Source organism: Rattus norvegicus, chromosome 10, assembly GCF_036323735.1.
Source record: "Rattus norvegicus strain BN/NHsdMcwi chromosome 10, GRCr8, whole genome shotgun sequence".
Taxonomy (NCBI): domain Eukaryota; kingdom Metazoa; phylum Chordata; class Mammalia; order Rodentia; family Muridae; genus Rattus; species Rattus norvegicus.
The window spans coordinates 79,279,323-79,292,500 of NC_086028.1; the positions used below are offsets into that span (position 1 = coordinate 79,279,323).

General features: G+C 46.6%; 1 long non-coding RNA gene across 1 annotated transcript; it reads left to right on the plus strand.

Annotated features, from left to right (window-relative positions):
- Window positions 1-630: 630 nt before the first annotated feature.
- LOC120095281 (uncharacterized) lies at window positions 631-7,005 on the plus strand. Its single transcript, XR_005490719.2, has 2 exons — window positions 631-938; window positions 1,889-7,005. It is a non-coding gene; the product is annotated as an uncharacterized LOC120095281 (long non-coding RNA).
- The last annotated feature ends 6,173 nt before the right edge of the window (window positions 7,006-13,178 follow it).

The window sequence follows — 13,178 nt, forward strand, 5'->3', positions numbered from 1 at the left end:
TTCCCATAATCCAGGACTCCACAGAAGACAGGTTGGGAAGCAAAGATCGGTCTAACTCCTTGTTCTACAGTGCAAATGTCTAACGCGCACACAGGAGGCCCTATGCTCAACGTCCAGTACTTCCAAAAGAAGCAAAGCCACCGCCTCTGAAGGTCTGAGCATGCAGCTTACTGGTAGAACTCTAGCCTAGCATGCACAGGCCCTGCGTTCGAGCTCCAGCACTGAAAAATAGAGAAGTCTCACAAGGAGATGTTGAGCCTGACGCTGTGGCCCATCTGGGCGACTCATACTCCACGCTTCTCCCATTTATCCACTCCCAGGCTAAGGGCAGACAAAGTGACCTGGAAAGTAAGGTCAAAAATTCACCCAACACTGCTCCGCCCTCAGCCACTCAGAAGGAAGCCAACCCCACACCTGGAGGCTCTCAGTGACCTGAGGACGTTGTGTGTACACTGGGAGAGAAAGCTTACCAGATACAGCCACCAACTGCAAAAAAATGCAGTCAAGAAGAGAGACACAAAGTGTAGCCAGGTGATCTAGTGAAAGCCGACCCAAGACCTGGGACCAGGGCATTTGCAGGACCCCTTCCTTTATGCCTTCCTTTGCTTATGCAGACAAGGCTTACGTTGCCAAGCCTTTAACGTGCTGCCTCCAAGTGACCTAGAGACTTGCTGTGGTCACTCCAGATGACCATCTACAATGACTCCATTTAAGACAGCTTGGCATTATCACGCCTAATTAACTCACCCTTTAAACAGACCTCCGAGAAAATAGCAGGAAGGAGGGAAGGACGCTGCCAAGTGGCTACGCCGTTCCAGGCCAGATGCTGAGCCCACACTACGGCATCTCATTCTAGCAACCTTCGGAGGCAGCGACTTTCCTCCTGCTCTGAAGATGACTAGGACAGAGCTTTCAAAAGACCAGGGTGTCTCTTCCAGGTGAGTAAATGTCAAAGCTGCATGTGCATCTGACTCCAATGCCCAGGATTCATTTGAATTCAATTTGGAGGAGTCGGGAGTGTGGTAGGAGCCTTCCTACTCTCTACGTTTCACACAGAGGTGATGAAAATTGAGTCCGTTGGGCACTTCTGGACTACAGGCAATGTGCAGAGAGGACTCCATCTGTTCACACATGGAGCGCCCGGTCCTCCATGCACTAAGGACAATGTTAAACAGGAACGCGTTACTTCGTGTATAGATAAATATAAGAAACACCCTCCGGGGAAGCCTGGGATGTGAAGCTTAGGCTTTTAATGGAGCTACACCTGCCTGACATAACAGAGGGAGTGTTTTGTCATGCAGGATGTCTGGGGATCTGCGTGGCTCAGACAAAGCCAGAGAGTCTTTTGGCAAGAAGGGTTCCATGCCCTGTACAAAGCTGCAGTTTGGCACGCCACTGGCATACCAACTCAGGCGTGAGCCCAAGCAGCCCTCTGTACAGACAGGCTGTGAAAGCAGATGTCTTAGTTAATATTCTTCAGGGCTACTCCTGGGCTCACATTTTCTTCTGAAGGGGGGTTGAGGGGGAGGCTATGCTTTGTAAAACTCAATCCTTTGTTGGGGCCCGAATAACTGAACAGCTCCATCAAGCCACAAACAGAGACCGCATAGGAAACCTGCCTATGTGAATTCACCCCCCACTCTGCTGGGTACTGTGCAAACATTATCCTGTGTGATTACCAACTTTCGAGCTGGGCCATTCTCCGCCACTAGCCCCAGTTTATGGTTGGCAAAAGAGAAGGTCCACGGCTGAGGGGGGATCTGACACAGGTCAGTCTGGCTGGAAATTATGTGCCTATCTTCCGTACCATGCTACCTCCTGAAGGAGAGGCAGGAGAGAAAAAGAAGCAAATCCTAATGGGGCTACCTCACATGTTCAATCTTTCTAGCACTTCTTCCAGGGAGAGACCATGATGGCTGAGAGACTGGAGGATATCGCCACAATCAGCTGTGACCAGAACCCAAGTATGCTTGACTTCAGAGCCTGGCGTCCTTCCACCGCACTGTCTGTGCCAACACGCAGCTCTCCCCTTCACTTCTGCCCAAGTCTGCTCTGGAATCAATGACAGGGCTATAAGAGCAGGAATGGGTGCACACCAGTGGCTGTGGAGGCCAAATGTCAGTCTCATCCTGCTGTGGCAAATAGGGAGGTGAGGGGTATTCATTCAAACAGCAGCTAATTAAAGCAGAGTGCAGAGCACGTGTGTGCGCTGGGCAGAAGCACATGGTGCACTGTGCTAAGACATGTGTCATCCCTCCCTCCTGACTGTGCTTAGCTCACTGGCCCCATCCATAAGGTGGGGTCCATTCTATTGCCCTGGAAGACACCACACCGTACAGATGCACAGGGACAGGGAGAAGTTTCCAGAGAAAGCACCCGGAGGCAGGTACCTTGGATTCAAACTCACAAATGTGGACCAGAGAAGCTCCCATTCCATGGTGCAGACCCATCCAACGAGCTTGCAGTTCCTGGGGTGACTCTCCTTCCTCTGTTTTGGAAGCTCCCCTAATGTTGCAATGCCTAGTTCGTTCTTCTTTTGCCTGGAAAGGAGCCGATTTGCTTTTGGTTTTGCCCTCGTTGGCTTTTGTTTGGCATGAGGATTGGGAGGGGGTTGGGGAGAAGCATCTCACTGTGTAGCCATTGCTGGCCTGGAACTTGCTGCACTGACAGTTGCAGGATATTCGATCACACTGTGACCCCGGAGATTGTGTTGTTTACTGGAAAAAACTGTTTCTACTTGTGGTGTGGCTTGGCCTTAAAACATGCCTTTAAATCCCTCTGACTGGAATACAGACACCCCCTTGGTCTTTAATCCCAAACAATGAAGGAAAAGTTAGTTTGTAGAAGGAAGCACCCATGTTTGAAACTGATGTCTAATCGAGTGGCAGACAAGGTGACGAATCAGAGAAAGACAGAATAGAACATGCCCAACTCTCTCGAGAATGGAAATTAAAAGAGGCTACTTAAGAGAGCATCGAAGAGAGAGAAAAGGGGAGGTCAGTTTTACTGGGACAGTTGTACAGAGGTCTCAGAGAGAGAAAGCTAGACACAGGCAAAGATAGAATGATCCAAAGAATGAGAAGAAGCCAGAAGATCAGAACAGAGTCCTAGAGTTAGTTAGAGGCCAAATTTAAAAATCCAGTCCAGAGGCTGAGAGAGAAGTCAATTTGAATCAGTCAACTTAGAGAGGAGTTTGAACCAGAACAGCTGAGCTGACCAGACATCCAGAGTTCAGAAAGAGCTAGAAAGGGTGGGCTTATTCAGCAGTGAATCTCAGAAGCTGAAAACATTCTAGGCCTAGATTAGATTGTAAGGAGGCTAGAAGCTTCCAGAACTAGGTCTAGATTAGCAGATGGAGGCAATGAGATAACAATTACAACAGGTGAATAAAAGATTGTTTTTCACAGTGGACCAAGCAGGCCATGTCACTGAGATCTACCTGCCTTCCCCCAAATGCCTGGGTGCTCTCTCTCTCTCTCTCTCTCTCTCTCTCTCTCTCTCTCTCTCTCTCTCATGAATCCCAGTTTTGTCCACTATACCTGCTTGAGGAAACATTTTGGAATAACAGAGCATGGGGAAGTGAGGAGTGGGGGCATGCACCTTAGTGTAAGAGTTCTCACAGCTCTGCACATGTGTGAAGGCCCGAGGAGACGTCTTCTATTAGTTTTCACCTTATTTCCTTGAGAGGAGGTCTCTGGATGAGCCACAGTCTTACCATTTCAGCTAAAATGACTAACCAGCTAGCTTTGGGGATCCACCTGTCTCTGTCTCTCCCCCCTGACTGATGCTGGGGTTACAGGTACATGCGGTCATTTCCTTTTGTGTGTGTAAACTGGAAACTCAAAGCCAAGTTCTTGTGCTTGCAGAAGAAAGGCTCTTACCCATTTCACAGGCAACCTGGAGAGGAAAGGGTTTATTTCCCATCCTGATCACAGTTCATCACTGGTGGAGTGAAATCGGGAGCTTAAGGCAGGAGCCTAGGTGTAAGGACTACAGCAGAAGCCATAGAGGAAGGATTCTAACGGGCTTGCTCCTCATGGCTCGCTCACCCTTGCTTTCTTATACAACTCAGGACCACCTTCCCAGGGGTAGCATCACCTACCATAGCCTGGGCCTTCCCACAACAATCATTAATCAATAAAATGTCTCCCATAGACGTGCCCACAGATCAACCAGATAGAGCCATTTTCTTGGCTGAGGTTCCCTCTTCCCAGATGATTTTAATCCGTGTCAAGTTGGCAAAGAAAAAAAAAACCCTAGCCAGCATCCACTGAGCTGACTCCCTAGCCACAAGCAGGTATTTCTAAGTTACATGTTTCTAAACTGAGTCTCTATGCTCTTACAGGAGGCAAGAGGTCTCAGCCTGGCGTTCTCTCTCGCTCTGCATTGCCATCCTTCCATACCCAGCAGTAACTTGTCATTCCCTGCCATTTACTTGCCCAGTCCTTCATTCACTAAAATGGATTGATTGGTTTATTTACTCATCTGCCGGGTACCAAGTCAGGAGCTGTCTTGGTTGCTTAGGAAACATGGTCATGGGTGAGCAAAAAATAGACACTGTCCTTTCCCTCGGGGAATTTCGAGCCTGGTGAGCAGAAGGAACTTAATCTATTAATCACATGCAAGAATTGCATGATTTAAGCTATGAGAATTGCTTGGAAGGAAGACTACATGATACTTTGATAGTACACAGAAGAAGGGCCTGACCTGACTGGGGGGAAAGTGTTTAGGGTGAAATCTAAAGACTGGGGCAGAAGTTGGAGCTTGGGGACATACTGGATGTGCATTTGAAAAGGTATCTGGGTACAGTGTGGAGAGTAGGCTAGGCAGGGGGTTCTAGGCGAGCAGACCAGCGGCTGCTTCAGGATGCCAGGAAAAGGAAATGCACTAGTCCAGGGTAGGGGTTACGGAGAGTGAACCAAACCCAGAGCTGGTCCAGTTGCATCACTGACAGCTTGGGTGTCCCGTGGAGAGCAGAAGCCGGTGCCAACCCTGACTCTTGCCTTTGGGGCTGAGGATCGCTGGTGGTGCCTTTCAGTAAACTTGACACTTGTGTGCTCAGCACAGGGCAGTGTTTCATCCCGTGAGTGACAGACCACAGAGGGAGGGAACACTGGTTCCACTCCTTCCTTCTACAGTCTCATACAAACCCCACTCAATCCTTCAGGTCATGCAGATGTCATGGCTGCTCCCCTGGGTGTGCACCGAACACTAAGTATAGTGAGTGCCACACCCAGAAATAGCTACACCCCATTCTAAATTCAGTTGTACAGGGGCCCACTTTCTCTCCTACACAAACTAAGATCCACCCAGATCCACAGATCCACTTTCCCCACTGTCATGGAATTTTCTTGGTATTCATTCTCTCCCAATTTCCAGAGGCTTCTCGTGTATTACACTTGGCTCCATCTCAGCCACACCTTGTGTCTGGACCTGGGGAACTAATGTGGCCCTTCCAGTTTTAATCCTTGCATACCTCTAAGGTCAGTACTCCATTTCTTCTATCCTGCATGGTGGGCCTGTGGGGGCTGAGATTAAAGTTCCATGTACCTCAAGTATTTGCAGGGCCCTGGGTTCAACTTCCTGTACCACAAAGACTTTAAAATAAGAGAAGAGGGACAGTGTGATGGCTCCTCAGGTAAAAGCACTTGGTGCCCAAAGATGCCAGTCTGATGGCTTTGAGTTCGATCCTAAGAATAGACATAAAGGCAAAAACCATCACCTCAAAGCTGACCTTGGATTTCCACATACACATTATACAGTCACTCATGCACTAGTGCTCTTACTCATGCTCTCTCTCTCTCTCTCTCTCTCTCTCTCTGTCTCTTTCTCTCTCTCATACATGTACACACACACATCATCATCATCATCACCATCATCACCATCATCATCATAATAATAATAATAATAAATCAATGAAAGCCCTATAGCAGAAAGCATGAGTATGCTGCTTCTGGTTTTACTGAGAGGGATTGCAAGCTTGTGAGAATATTATAATTTCCTAGACAGTCTGAATGCAGGAATGAAAAGTATCTGAATTTCTGTGAGGTTACCACCAGAAAGGAATGAAGGAAGGAAGGAAGGAAGGGAGGAAGGAAGGAAAGAAGGAAGGAAAGAAAGAAGGAAGACAGACAGACAGACAGACAGGTAGATTTTTTTTCTCCCGGAAGAATACTTACAAGGTGGTGGAGAAAGGGCCAGGTTTGAAGCCCTACTCTGCTGTAGATTCAGAGGAAACCTAAGGTTAGCTCGCATGCATTTTATTATCCCTATAAACAGAAGTGGCATCTTCCTCACATGCCACTCTGCCGTGACCCCACATACATAGATAGTTCTTATCACGACCAGCAGAGATGTGTCTTCTCTTATTGAAACAGAACTTCTAGGTTCTTTGGGAAGTCAGTTATGTCAGATGATGGTTTGCTGGGGCACACAGGTGAAAGACTGTTTTCCTGAAGCAGACACGGATGAACTGATGCTTTGATATAGCAAACACATGAACGGACCAGTGATGAGGGAGCATAAGTATGACCCCATAGACAGTGGGAAATGGGCACTGAGCGTTGGTTTGGTTCGCTCTGTCTCACTATTCTTCACTAAAGACACGAACGTTTGGTTTGCCTTATATAGCATTGTTGAACTCAACTTGTGGTAACACTGCCTTTGAGAGGAACTCACCAAGATTCCTGAGGCAGCTCGCCCCTTCCACAGCCTTGCCTCTGGTTGGTCAGCGAGCCTGGTGGTTTCTTCAAGACGGAACCACATTTGCTGGATTATGCCTGGTGTCTGCCTGCCTAGAGGACTGGTCTGTAGCTGCTGAGTCGTATTTGGTGTTTGCTGCAGGACTAAAATGCTGAGAAAGAAGATGGAGCTCGCCCCACGGATCTATTGCTGAACAGGTCCACTTCCCCCACATCCTGATAACTCTTCTCTTCCACTATCTCCGCTGGATGGTGGGCTAGAGCAGAGGTTTAACTCTTACTAAAAGTAGGTTGCGAAAATGTATGCCTGCATCTTATTTTATATCTCTTGTTTGTTTTGAGAAAGGGTCTCGTATAGCCTAGGCTGGCCCATTTTAAGTTTTTTGACATTTTCACACATGTATGTAGTGAATTTTAGTCACTTTTACCCTCATTGCCTTCTTCTCCCTCTTCCACTGTTACCTTACTTCCCAAGATCTCCTTCTCCTACTTTCAGGCCTCTTTATGCATGTGGCACACTGGCTTGTCTTAGTTTCCTGTATAAGCCTACTTGGGTAGTCATTTACTAGAGCAGCGCTATACCGTTGAAGAAAATGGTACCATCTCCCCAGCTGCTGATAGTCTCAAGGGGAGAGTTGGAGCCACGTGAATCCGTCTTATGTCCCTGATGAATTGTTGACAGGTCCGATCTTGTGCAGGTCTTGTACAGGTGAACACAGAGCCGTGAGCTCCCAGGTTCAAAGGTCATTTCATGTCCACACGGTGCCGTCCTTCAGCACACCTCCTCATCATAACTCCAGCCCTTCCATCCCTCTACCCCCTTTCCCATGTCGCCCCCTGGACCTTGGGAAGGGTTGGATAGGCATCCCATTTAGGTCCTTCCACTAGATGACCACCTACTGCCGCCACCCTGACCACTGAAGAGGCCCCATGTTAATTACCACCACAGCTACCAGAAGCTTCTCTGACAAAGGAGGATAATAGCACCAATCTGGGAGTATCAACAGGAATATTTATAACATCCGTTTAGCAAAAAAAGGATACAAATAGACCCCCTTCTAAGGTCTGTATGACCTTCCCGCCCATTAGATTTTGACCAGTTTACACCGGGCACAAACTCTCCTAGGAAGGGGCCTCAAGTCCCTGGGGATGTAGCCCAGTTGGTAGAGTGGCCAATTACCATGCATAAGGCACTGGTTTGATCTTCAGCACCATATGAACCATAAAGGCACATTCTTCTAATCTTAGCATTTGGAAGGTGAGGCAGGAGGGTCATGAGTTCAAGACCATCCTTGGTTACATTGCAAGTCTGAGACCACCCTGGGCTGCAGAAAGGCTTGTCTCACAAATATAATAGTAGGGGCTGGAGAGATGGCATAGCACTTAAGGTGGCTTAGCATTTATAAGGAACTGGGTTCAAGTCTTAGCACCCACATGGCAGCTCACAACCATCTGTAACTCCAGTTCCAGGAGATCAACTACCTGCTTCTGGCCTCTGCCAGCACTGCACACATGTGCTGTAGTGACATACTTGCAGGCAAAGCAGCAATAAACAAAAAATAAAAATATTTAAAATGCACAAATATCTCCAATCCTCACATTTACTTTCTCCTGGCACGTTTCTCTGTCTATAGTGTTTAACTGTGCCTACTTCCCCAAGAGACACCAAGATACTGTCTCTCCTCTAACTCATACCCTCAGCTCAGGATGAAGAGTGTTTTCCTTGACAGAATCCCATAGCCTCATGGTTCTATCCATCATCATCCATCATTCAATAACTATTTAAATAGAATCGGTTTGGGGGTAGGCACAGCTTTGAATACTGAGGATATAGGAATGAAAAGCAGGACAGAAGCCCTTGGGGCCGGGGACTACCTAGCATACATGAGGTTCTGGATTTGATCTTCAGTGTCATATAAACCATGAGTGGGAATGTCACCTGCCCATAATGCCAGCACTGGAATGGTGAGGCAGGGCAAAGCTGGGGTATAGGCATTAAAAATGGAGACAGGGGGCTGGGGATTTAGCTCAGTGGTAGAGCGCTTACCTAGGAAGCGCAAGGCCCTGGGTTCGGTCCCCAGCTCCGAAAAAAAGAACCAAAAAAAAAAAATGGAGACAGGACTCGTGGACAGAAGGAAGTGGCTACATAAACAGACAATGAACTTTTTCATGGACCAAAAAGAACACTGAGAAATAGAATCTTCCCTTTCCATTCTCTGAGTAGTTTCCTGTCAGGTCAGAGAACTTTCATCACAGAAAATCAAATATTCTCAAATTGAAAATTTAATGCAGCTCTGTGTGTGTGTGTGTGTGTGTGTGTGTGTGTGTGTGTATTCCATCAAAAGTACATTTCAATAAAAACCAGTGGCCTAGTCACACACATGTAACTTCCTTTGCCTCCGTTTACCTGAAATGAACAAACACAATCAATTCCACCACCAATAAATCAAACATCCACAAATTCCGAACTGAGCAACCCTGGGGATAGTCAATGTTTTGTTCTCTTTTTTTATGGTAATTATGTGCATGATAATCAAGAGACAAAGAAATTAGCAAGCTATTCAAGAATATCCCAAATGCCATCCTTGGTGTTTTCTTGAAAATATTAAGTACCTGTGAGGAAAGTCATTGATGTAGCTGAGCAATCTCTCCCGCAGCACAGAGCAAATGCTTATAAATGCCAGAACCCTGTGGGACCATTCTTGAGTGGTGGTGGAACAGTAGTTGATGTTTCTAAAGTTGTGTATACTTAATTATACCTAGCAAACTTGTTTATCAATAAAATGTGCGTCCCTGTCTGTACTCAGCCAGCTTTTCCTGTCATTCAGGATAACCAGCGTTAGCTTGAATAAACTTGGCAAACTTTTCTCTAAAAGCGTTCACGTAAACATATAGTTTTCGTAGTGACAATGTCTCTGCTGCAACTGTTCTGCTCCATCATAATGGGGCAAAAACCAACCCTAGATAGCCTGTGAATGAATGAGTAGATAGCCTGTGAATGAATGAGTAGAGTACCTGTGAATGAATGAGTAGAGTACCTGTGAATGAATGAGTAGAGTACCTGTGAATGAATGAGTAGAGTACCTGTGAATGAATGAGTAGATAGCCTGTGAATGAATGAGTAGATAGCCTGTGAATGAATGAGTAGAGTACCTGTGAATGAATGAGTAGAGTACCTGTGAATGAATGAGTAGAGTACCTGTGAATGAATGAGTAGATAGCCTGTGAATGAATGAGTAGATAGCCTGTGAATGAATGAGTAGAGTACCTGTGAATGAATGAGTAGAGTACCTGTGAATGAATGAGTAGATAGCCTGTGAATGAATGAGTAGATAGCCTGTGAATGAATGAGTAGATAGCCTGTGAATGAATGAGTAGAGTACCTGTGAATGAATGAGTAGAGTACCTGTGAATGAATGAGTAGAGTACCTGTGAATGAATGAGTAGATAGCCTGTGAATGAATGAGTAGATAGCCTGTGAATGAATGAGTAGAGTACCTGTGAATGAATGAGTAGAGTACCTGTGAATGAATGAGTAGAGTACCTGTGAATGAATGAGTAGAGTACCTGTGAATGAATGAGTAGAGTACCTGTGAATGAATGAGCAGGTCTGTGTGTCCCGATCAAACTCTACTGATAGACAACGAAGTTTGAGTTTCATATCATCATGAAATCTAATTGTTCCCATAATTCTTTAAACCACTAAATCAGTAAAGAAAACAAATCTAGGTTGCAAGCCAGGAAGGGGGCGGTGTACTTAGCCTGTAGGTCATAATTCACTGAGCCCTGATTTTGAGGGATGTGTCTGGTAGAACGTAAAGTTTGCCTTCTCACAACCCTTTTTTTTTTTTAATTAACTTGAGTATTTCTTATATACTCAAGTATTTCGAGTGTTATTCCCTTTCCCGGTTTCCGGGCAAACATCCCCCTCCCCCCTCCCCTTCCTTATGGGTGTTCCCCTCCCCATCCTCCCCCCATTGCCGCCCTCCCCCCAACAGTCTAGTTCACTGGGGGTTCAGTCTTAGCAGGACCCAGGGCTTCCCCTTCCACTGGTGCTCTTACTAGGATATTCATTGCTACCTATGGGGTCAGAGTCCAGGGTCAGTCCATGTATAGTCTTTAGGTAGTGGCTTAGTCCCTGGAAGCTCTGGTTGCTTGGCATTGTTGTACTTTTGGGGTCTCGAGCCCCTTCAAGCTCTTCCAGTTCTTTCTCTGATTCCTTCAACGGGGGTCCCGTTCTCAGTTCAGTGGTTTGCTGCTGGCATTCGCCTCTGTATTTGCTGTATTCTGGCTGTGTCTCTCAGGAGCGATCTACATCCGGCTCCTGTCGGTCTGCACTTCTTTGCTTCATCCATCTTGTCTAATTGGATGGCTGTATATGTATGGGCCACATGTGGGGCAGGCTCTGAATGGGTGTTCCTTCAGTCTCTGTTTTAATCTTTGCCTCTCTATTCCCTGCCAAGGGTATTCTTGTTCCCCTTTTAAAGAAGGAGTGAAGCATTCACATTTTGATCATCTGTCTTGAGTTTCATTTGTTCTAGGCATCTAGGGTAATTCAAGCATTTGGGCTAATAGCCACTTATCAATGAGTGCATACCATGTATGTCTTTCTGTGATTGGGTTAGCTCACTCAGGATGATGTTTTCCAGTTCCAACCATTTGCCTACGAATTTCATAAAGTCGTTGTTTTTGATAGCTGAGTAATATTCCATTGTGTAGATGTACCACATTTTCTGTATCCATTCCTCTGTTGAAGGGCATCTGGGTTCTTTCCAGCTTCTGGCTATTATAAATAAGGCTGCAATGAACATAGTGGAGCACGTGTCTTTTTTATATGTTGGGGCATCTTTTGGGTATATGCCCAAGAGAGGTATAGCTGGATACAACCCTTAATCCCTGCAGCCAGGCAAGATCCCTAACCTCAGCAGGTCTCTCTCTCTCTTCCCTCCCCACCTGAAAAATGAGGTAATTACGAAGTCTAGGCTAAGACACTGGAAGAATCCAGACTGACTGAATTTCGGAAACATTCAAGTACTTCATCAACACCATCTTTCTTTCCCTTCCTATCCAGTTGCCTTTTCCTCTTAGAGTTTTACGCTTATTTCTCTTTCTCTTTTAGTTACTCTTTCCATGCTGCAACTGATAATGAAGCACGAGAAGGGACCTGTTTCAGACAGAAGGAAAAACAGCTCCCCTCAACATTTCCTTGTGGCATGAACCCTCCCAGGCTGACCCTTCCCAGTGCATCCAGCCTAAGTAGCTTCTGGAGGCCTTGGGAGTCAGAAACTATTAATATCAAGGAGGGATAAATGAAGCCTCAGTCGGGCTGCCATCTCTCTGGGAAGGTGTCCCCTCTTGAGACAGGGATCTCTTGAGGGGATTTAGAGTGACAGCAAATGTCCATGGCAATTACATTCATTGCATCTCTTGGAGTAGAACTGCCACCTACTCTTCTCTTCCCATGAGCACCCCAGGGTTCATCAGCCACAAACTTCCTGGATCATAGCGCCTCCAACAGGCTCGGCTGTCCCAGTGTCTGCCTGGGGACAGGCAGAATACCTCCCCATCATGGGAAAAGAAGTGAGCGACGGGACCAGGAAGAAAGTGAGATCTGGGCTTCCTGGGAACTGAGAAGTAGTTACTGGTGTGTGTGTGTGTGTGTGTGTGTGTGTGTGTGTGTGTGTGTGTCCAGATCTCTTCTTATACAGCACCAGTCATTAGCACCCACACACATGATCTCATTTAATTATTTTTTAAAGACCTGATGTCCAAACCCATTCGCGTTCCAGGGTTCTTCTCCCACTAAGGCCAGACCAGGCAATCCTCTCTGTATATGTGTCTGGGGGCCTTGGACCAGCTTCGGTAGGCTGCCAGGTTGGTAGCTCAGAGTTTGAGACTGCTGATCTTCCCATGGGGTCACCCTCCTCCTTTGCTTCTTCCAGTCTTTCCCTAATTCAACCACAAGGGTCCCCAACTTCAGTCCATTGGTTGGGTATAAGTATCTGCTTCTATCTCAGTCAGCCGCTTGTTGAGCCTCTCAGAGCACAGCCATGCTAGGCTCCTGTCTGTAAGCACACTATAGTGTCAGTAATAGTGTCAAGACTTGGACCTCCCCATGAGATGGATGCCAATTTGGACTGGTTGTTAGACCAAATTTCTTCCAGTCTTTTCTCCATTTTTGTCCCTGCAGTTCTTTTAGACAGGAATGATTCTGGGTCAGAGTTTTTGACTGTGGGATGGTAATCCCATCCCTCAACTTGATGCCCTGTCTTTCTTCTGGAAGTTCCCTCTCCCCACTGTTGGGCATTTCATCTAAGGTCCCTCCCTCCCTTTTAGTCCTGAGAGTCTCTCATATCCCAGGTCTCTGGTACTTTCTATAGAGTCTCCCCACCTCCTGTTCCACCTCCTAGGTTGCATATTTCCATTCATTCTGCTGACCCTCGGGGCTTCTCTTCTGTTCGCACCCCCACCTAATAC